The following is a 9,092-nucleotide window of genomic DNA, read 5'->3' on the forward strand; positions in this document are numbered from 1 at the left end:
AATTCATTTCTCATCATAATGTGTTTCGGATTCCACAATAAGCTGTAGGTCCCGTTGCTAGGTAACCAGTTGGTTCTTAGCCACGTAAAATAAATCTAATCCTTCAGGCCAGCCCTAGGAGAGCTGTTAATTAGCTCAGTGGTCTGGTTAAACTAAGATATACTTTTTTTTTTTCCTATGACTTCCCTTTCATACCTACCGCAGCATGATGCATTTAAAATACGATATGCCATCGCCATTAGTTATTATTATATGAGTGCCCACTTGGCACAGTGCCATTATCGTAGGTGCTGGCAAATGATCCTGCTGGAGGGGTCGCGCCCTCTGGCTACCTTTGCAGCCCCCTTGGGCTAAGAAATGATCCTAGCTGTCTTCCATAGGCTAAGGAATGTAATTTTGGCATATTTAATCGTCATATTTATTTTACAATCATTGATTGCCCTGAATCTGTCATCTATTCTCTTTGTAAAACTCTGTAATAAATCTCGAGTCTACGACTTGCGACCTTGTGTTTATAGTGCCCCGAATAGCACTGAGCTGTTGCTCAAGTATTGTGGAAACACCTAACCAAGACCAAGTTTACCTTATTGTAATGCCTCTTCAAGGCAGACTAACTGCATGTGTGCAATAATCGTAATTGATTATTGTTAAGAGTGCATGAAGTATCTCTAGAATTAACCTTGTATTAATTCATTGTTTTAGCTATACCATTATGTTATGAAAAATATTCTGAGTAACGCTGCTTTAACGTAACAGAAATTTAATGATATACATATGTCATTTCTAGCAGCAAATATTTGTTCTGCTTTAATGTAAATGTCACAATGTTGTTTGCCACTTGAAATCAATTGTTAGCAGAAGTTAAATTATAAGGCACCAAAGGGAAATGAGAGAGCAGTAAAGTATTTAGGTGAGTTTGCTCGCTGGTAATCATTCTCACCTGATCTAGGGTGTGAATGCTTACCTGGTTGGGGAGATGTAACGGATGGGACCTCTTTTTCCTCGCAACCTCACCCATTTTTACATTTGCAAAGCAATTGAGAAAGAAATAAAAATCGGCAATCATTAATTACTAGAACTGTGGGTTTCAACTTGCCCCTTCATAAACTCTCTTTCATTCCCCAAAATGGTTAAGCCTAACCCCTCTCTCTCTCTCTCTCTCTCTGTTCAAAGTGACTGCTTTTAGGCCTATTTCCAGCCGACTGTGGGTTGACTGATGCCATGTAGTCGTCATTATAGAAAACGTGACAAAGATTGACCTTTGCGCCATCTGGAAGAGAAGTGATGCGTAATCCCCAAAGGTTATTTATAGATGCTGCAACAGAAATCAAAATACAGCGCTCAGAACACGACGGAGGACGGACGTCCTTACCTTGCCTGTCCCTCTGAACCACGTGTTCGACCCCGGGGCTCAAACTAGCATACCTTGCAGTGGCATTATAATTCCCTCCTCCATCGCCAGCGCCTTATTGACAAGGACACCGTCATCTTGATGAAGGTAATGTGCCAGAGTAAGGTTCTTTTAGCCAGTCACGATTCCTGTTATTTCTCCATCTTATATTTCATTTTACTTTCCATTGTGTGATCACCTTCAGTAATTTGTGTTGGAGCATTCAGTGTTAATGTAATTATGCATTAGTGTTGAACTGAGTTATTTGGCACCATCTGTGCATTCCTCAGTTTCCCTTTGAATGTCTTATTATTATTGCAAGTAACCATCTTGCACATTTTGCAGATAGGCCTCGACTGTGGAATCTCTCAGCCCCATCCATGTGCAGGTCCCCTTCTATCCCCCACTGCGATGTTCCTGTTACGAAGTCGGAGTAGAATATTTATTCTGCGTAGGATTCATTATTTTAGCAGGCCTTGTTACTACCTGCCCAGTAATTCGTCATTCTTCTGACCTGTGTTGTTATGTAAATACAATTAGTTAAGAGTACCCTTGAATTTATGTAATTTCCCTCACCTGAAGAAGGCCTTAAGCCATAGATTTCCCTAGTTTTGTCTACGAATTGTCCTAATATTGAGTCAGATGTGTAATAAATAAAAGGAACTCCCTACATTCACCCGTTGCTGGCCACAATCAAGTAAGTAACCCCCGGACATTCGTAGCAATATATTCATACATACATACATATTAAGGTAAACAAGATAAGCCTGTGGTTAAAAGTTTGTTTTAAATTGCTATACTGTATGTTAAAAAATGCCTTCCCTTATTCTCGAATACAATTAAAAAATCTTACATATGACTAAGCATACCTATTTATAAATATTCCAGTACATTAGTAAGGAAGAATTAAAGGATTAATATGGCTGTATGAATTAATGTACCATCTTTTCAAAATGTCATATTTGATGTGAGAATGTGCCTGTGCTTGCGTATGAAAATAATTCTAATGCCTTACGTAGAACTACGCATATCTACTCATAGAATACAACAGAACAGAATATACAATGTAGGCCAAAGGCCAAGCGCTGGGACCTATGAGGCCATTCAGTGCTGACAGGGAAACCGACAGTTAGAACTGTTTGAAAGGTGTAACAGGAGGAAAACCTCGCAGACAATGAAACAGCTGTTACGGGAGGGTAAAAAGAAATAGATTATGAACGGAGGTACAGTACAAGGAATGAAAGAGGTTGAAGCTAGTCGCCGAGGAGACGCTGTCAAGATCTTTAGTAATGCCTACAGTGCACCAAGTGAGGTGCACTGGCGTTACTATCCCCCCTACGGGGATATCTATTTTACTATCCCCCCTACGGGGATATCTATTAACAGATATTCTAATGCATTATTAAGTACCAATTAAAGGATATATGTGGTTCTATGAATCTATGTATGAGCGTGTGATTTGCAGAGCACCACCTATAATTAAACTGAAAATATATTTGCCATCTCGCATTCTAAACAAAAGGCATAGGAACAAGGATTTACTTTTAGTCTTCGAACCGTCCACACTATGCAACATAGCGTAGATTAAGGTGCGACTCGGAACGAAAAACAAGGATTTTCATTGATTTTCAAAATGGTATCACAAGCACTTACAGAAGACTCCATTTTAAGCAAAAAGTACTCCTTTTCTGATCCTAAATCCTTTCTAAACTATGAACTATGACGCAGAGAGAGAGAGAGAGAGAGAGAGAGAGAGAGAGAGAGAGAGAGAGAGAGAGAGAGAGAGAGAATTATATTTACTATCACTTTCATTGTTGTTTTTCAGTGAATAATCAGCTTAAATATTATGCTTCATTAGTTTATATTTCTTTCAAAACAGAATATAATGCTATTATATAAAGCATTTTTATCAGTACTTAAAATTAATGCAGACATTCAAGACCTGTTTTATAATATTTTATTGCTGTCTTAGTTTATGATATTTCAACACGTAGAAAACAGAGATATCTTGGAAGGAAGTTAACTATCGCTGGACTATGTTTGCTGACCTTTAATGAATTTTAAAACTGGTAAAGAAAAATTAAAAATAATAAAAATTCTACTGCAGCTCGGATTCCATTTTGCTCTAAAATACCAAACGAATTTGTGGTTGGGAATGGAGTACAATATGCTCTCATGAATTTAAGAGTGGAAACGAATTTATCTGATATTTGCTTTTACTTTATGTGTTTAACGATGCATTTCGTTAAGACGCACTCTTTAAAATCTAGTTGGGCATCATTTGTACTTCTCGTAGGTTTACGTTTAGATTAAAAGATTTTACGCTAGTGTTTGGGTGAAACAGTAAAACTACCGTTATATATGTAATAAATACACGATACATACCAGCAGCAACGAAGGTCACACACTTTAAAAGAAACCATGATTATAGCCAATCATGATTATAGCTAACACTATCATTCAATTTACATACAGAAAGAGAGAAAAGATCAAAAGAAAGAAAAACAGTTTCCATGATAGAAGAGTATCAACCATTGCTTGTCAACAGTTACTCTGAGAGTCTGATGATTCTCGTTGACAGCAGAAGCTTACCCCTAAAGGCAAAGGTTCTCCGGAGCTCCCGAGACTCACTCCTCTTGGTACCTGAGAACTGGGAATTAATGAGGAGGCGTCCTTTGCCTGACTACCTGGAACAGAATAAACAAGAAGGAAATTGACGGCCTTGGGGCTAGTTAGTCTAGGAGAGAGAGAGAGAGAGAGAGAGAGAGAGAGAGAGAGAGAGTTTCTTTATCAAAGTGAATATGGCGAATGAACAAGACCAAATTAACTCTTAGGTATTTCGAGAGGTGAACAAATGAGAATGTCCATTCTGTCACCCTGTACCAAGCCCCAGCATTTTTTTTACTCATTTTTCTAAGGGTTGACAAATAAAAGATGAATATTTTTGTGTTATTTAGGGATTTAATTCTTCAGTGGATCGGTTAATTACGTAGAAAGGGGAAACATAACAAAGTTGAAAAACAGAAAGGAAAACAGAGAGAGAGAGAGAGAGAGAGAGAGAGAGAGAGAGAGAGAGAGAGAGAGAGAGAGAGAGAGAGTCATTTCCGTATATCTGGCTTTATCTTTTTTAATGGTTGAGTCTTAATTGTTTTATTAGTTATCTTATAGTGATTTTAAATAAAAAACAAGGAAAAAAGACACTAGACTTAAACAGAAAGCCTTGATTACTCTTACAAATGGTCATGATAGTTATCCACCTGGTTTTGAGTAAATCTTTCTACTGAAGAGGAGATCTTTTTCTCTCATCTGTGTCATGATGATAACTCATTCGCTCCAACGATTATCACAAAAAATAAGAGAAGGAAATATTCAGAATAATCAACCATTGTTTCCTATTTTAATTTAATATACCGGTTTTTTTAATCTTGCATTTAACTGGAGCAGCTTCTGCTTAGCTATACACATTTTATTAAGCACGCTTAACCATAAAAGTAAATCGCATTTATTTCCCCAGAGATCGGGACATTTACCAAGCTTACGGTGGCTTTTAAATTTTCTGTATTCTCTCCTCCTGCATACTTCTTAGCATATTTTCTTTTGTTTATTTGTTTTGGTCCCTGAGAGCGACATTTTCCAGTCTCACGCTCTTTCTAAAATACTAGTGAAGTCGAAAGCAAAATTCTAAATCTTTTTCTCCAGTTCTCACGGCCCTCCAAATCCTGACGTCTGCCCAGAAGGCTGACGTTTGCAGAGCACGAACCTTATCCATTCCATCCCCCCCCCCCTCTCCCTCTCTCTCTGACCTCATTCTGAGTAAGAGAGAACTGCGTAACACATTAACTTCATCTATCTACTTAAGACAAGATTCTCTCTCTCTCTCTTAAAATCGTCGCTTCGAGATTTTTTTCTGGCTAAATTACCGGACGAAGATTAACATAACAATGAATATTTACCTCAACTGCAATCTGACCATGCAAATATACTGATGTAACTAATCAGCAAACACACGAGCACGTGTTTCGCAGAAATAAATTTCTGCCTCACATCGGGAATAGCGTGGGTCGGTTGTAGCACCATGGCCCATGCCCTGGCCTTTCATTTGAGAGACCGGGATTCGATCCAGATGTGAGTCAGATACTCATAATGATGTAAAAGGAACATGCGCATGCAAATAAGATTTGACCGATAAGATATTCAGTCACATTTAACGAACATGCACTCCTAGACATGTAATGCAAACATTGGAAGGGAAATGAACATGCACGCCTAAACATGTAATGCAAACATTGGAAGGGAAATGAACATGCACTCCTAAACATGTAATACAAACACTGGAAGGGAAGCAGAGTGCAAACAATAAAAAGAGAACATATAAAGGGAAACGAAAAGGGAAGCACCTAGCACCTTACTTCTGAAATAGACTTCCGTCGATGTATTGAGAAAAGACATAACCTGCAATGCGAGAGAGACACCAATCCGTGGAGACTCAGGTTGCTGCTTCACTACTGGAAAGAATGGCAACGCTGTCAGCCGTTCCCGTTGTTTTGGAATAAAAAAGGAAGCAAAGGTTTTGCTCCTGCTTTCCTAATGTCCATATCAATAACAGCAAGGTCAACAAAACGACGAGGAGGCAATACAATTAGTCTTCGAGAACTTTCGTCGTGTATTGTGGAATGATATTGCAGGGTATTTTAATGTGTTTGCTAGGTTATTATAATTATATATATATATATATATATATATATATATATATATATATATATATATATATATATATATCGTTACCAAACTGCTCTGATCACCTACTGGAAGTTTAACTTTGAACGTTCTTCATGCCATTATATGATGATGATAATTTTATAATAATAATAGTTAAAATAATGATAATAATGCGACTGCAGCAAATTGCAATCAGCAAAATGAATCCATGAAAGCAAAGGGTTGGTTATGCTACTAAGCGCGCTGTGCATTCAGACAGCGCTGTCTATCAGAATTAATAGATTACTCTATTAATCCTGCTTTCAATTTTCACTTTTGAGAGCAGAACGTTTCTGCTATCAAAACCACTAAGAATGGCCATGCGAAGCAAATGCTATTTTCGCACAATTAACTGGAAAACAACAGTATTTCCATTTTGAAATGGGCCACAACCTGCATACCATGACGTTCACCATTTGGACTTCCGAGTCCCTCTCGCCTGAGAGAATCCTCAAGCAAGATATTTCGTTTCTCTCGTTCCCTCGTTCCATTTCAAAAGGTGAGTTGAGAGAACTGATAGAAAAACCTGAGTCCATTGTGGATTATCAAGGGGAAACCTTCACTCACACTAAAGTCTCATTCTTTTCCACTGGAATTTTATATATATATATATTTTTTTTTTGGTTGAAACCTCTTTTGTTCTGTCTTTCTTTAGACGAAGCGACAGTACTGGAGGTTTTGTTCCATTGCAGGTCTGTGGGCTGGGCTTCGCGGCTTCCTTCTCTCCCTTTTCTTTCTTTGCGTTTTTACTCTTTTCTGTCGTTTCAAGTAATTTCTCAGCACGATACCGAAAAGCGTTTTTTTTTTTTTTTTTTTTGTCCGGGATTCAGTCTGTATGCATCTGAAACTCATTATTATTATTATTATTATTATTATTATTATTATTATTATTATTAATAAAATATAGCGGTTCATTTACTCAGCATAATCTGTTTCCTAATCCACTGGTTTACCTTAAGTAATTTTTTTTTCTCGGTTGGTTGTGTCTAGGCCAGAGGTCTACACCTAACCTGTTATTCACTTAAGCTCCCTACCATACTTTGAGCAAGAACCCCTTCTGACATAATGTCATTCAAACCAACCAATCAACACACAGCTTTCAGTAACTAATAATGTGCAAGTTAATAATGCTAATAATTTAGTAAAAGTAATAGCAGTACGAAGAACAACGATATTAGCAAAAAAGAAAAATAGCGCCTCATACTACGCTTACTGTAAAATGATGAAGGACGTAGAAGAGATATACGTATCATTAAAGGCGAACAAACTATAGCGTGATAACTGAGTGGATAAAGTTACTGACAATCACGATCAGCCTAAACAGGTATATGTTCGAGTCCTGGCCAGGGTAGATGCATTTATCATTTATTATATATGCATATGTGTAACCATATATGTATAATACACAATATATATAATGTATATAGATATATAATAATAATACATATATTGACGTAAATGTAGTGGACTTCAAAGCAACTCAGTGCTTTATTCAATATATATATATATATATATATATATATATATATATATATATATATATATATATATATATATATATATATATATATATATATATATATATATATATATATATATATATTAATGCTATGAGCTTTCGAATATAACACCGAGTTCTTTTGAAGTCCACTACACTTACGGCAATATTTCCAAGGCACACTGAAGCGGGCCTGCTTTTATTAATTTCCTTTTTAAAGTCCTGAGTTGTCAACACTTCTTAGTTAAGTCAAATCTGATTCCAGTTATCAACTAGGCGTTCTCCCACGTTACTGAGACTTCTGATCTTGCTCTCAAGAGGTGAATTTCAAGAAAAGAAAAGTATCTAATACTTTTTGCAAGCAAAATTACAAAAAATAAATTTGCTTTGATTCTTTGCACAAAGTGAAAGAGACAGAGAACCAGTCCTGTGTTCAACACCCCGCAACCTGCTGCAGCTCGCGATTCTACCGCAGATATTGCCTCTTCTGTCAAACACTTGTCTCCTTCAGAGGTGGACAAACTTCCCCACCGAGTTGGGATTCCTAGGAGAATATCATTCAGCATTTCATGTCAGAAAGGGGGAAAGGGCATTCAGCTGCAGTCTCAGGTACCCAAATTCAGAGCCATCTGAGACGTTACCTGAACATTCCTTCTCTCTCTCTGTTTTATTGGAATGGAATGGAATATTGACATTACAACTTATTAGCCACTCTTTCATTCTTCAGTACTTTTAAGTTTACCACCATTCAATGGAAAAGCTTAAAACTGCAGTATTCTATATAATATATATATATATATATATATATATATATATATATATATATATATATATATATATATATATATATATATATATATATATATATATATATATATATATATATATATATATATATATATATTTCTTCTTCTTCTTTTAACGTGCTTTTATTCCCATTTTTGTATGGGGTAAGCACGATGCCTTCTTTTGAAGGACTTTTTGATTTGGCTTTGGGGTAGACCTGTGGTCTCGATCGGCTGCCCTGCCTGACATCGCTTAGACCCCGGTACGTATGTTTCATGTATCATACCCGACCCAACGCCCTTTCTTCCCAGCAGCGAGAAGTTATTGCGCGGGTATGGCGAGAGTTCGAGACGTGTGAGATGTTTGTTATGTTTTTAGAAGGTGTTGTAGTGGCTTTGTTTTGTGTGTGTATTTAGTCTGTAACATCCATTTGCTTTTTAAGCAAACCTATCCGTTGATTACATATATAATCCCGGGATGTCTACACGGATAGCAAAGTGTCTGCCTCTCTGATCAGTCGGCTGCGGGTTTGAACCCGCGCCACAGACCTCTACGAAGTCCGAAGCTGCTGCTGTAACCGACTGAGCCATCGAGGCTCTATATATATATATATATATATATATATATATATATATATATATATATATATATATATATATA

This window comes from Macrobrachium rosenbergii, chromosome 23 (genome assembly GCF_040412425.1).
Source record: "Macrobrachium rosenbergii isolate ZJJX-2024 chromosome 23, ASM4041242v1, whole genome shotgun sequence".
NCBI classification, from domain to species: Eukaryota; Metazoa; Arthropoda; class Malacostraca; order Decapoda; family Palaemonidae; genus Macrobrachium; species Macrobrachium rosenbergii.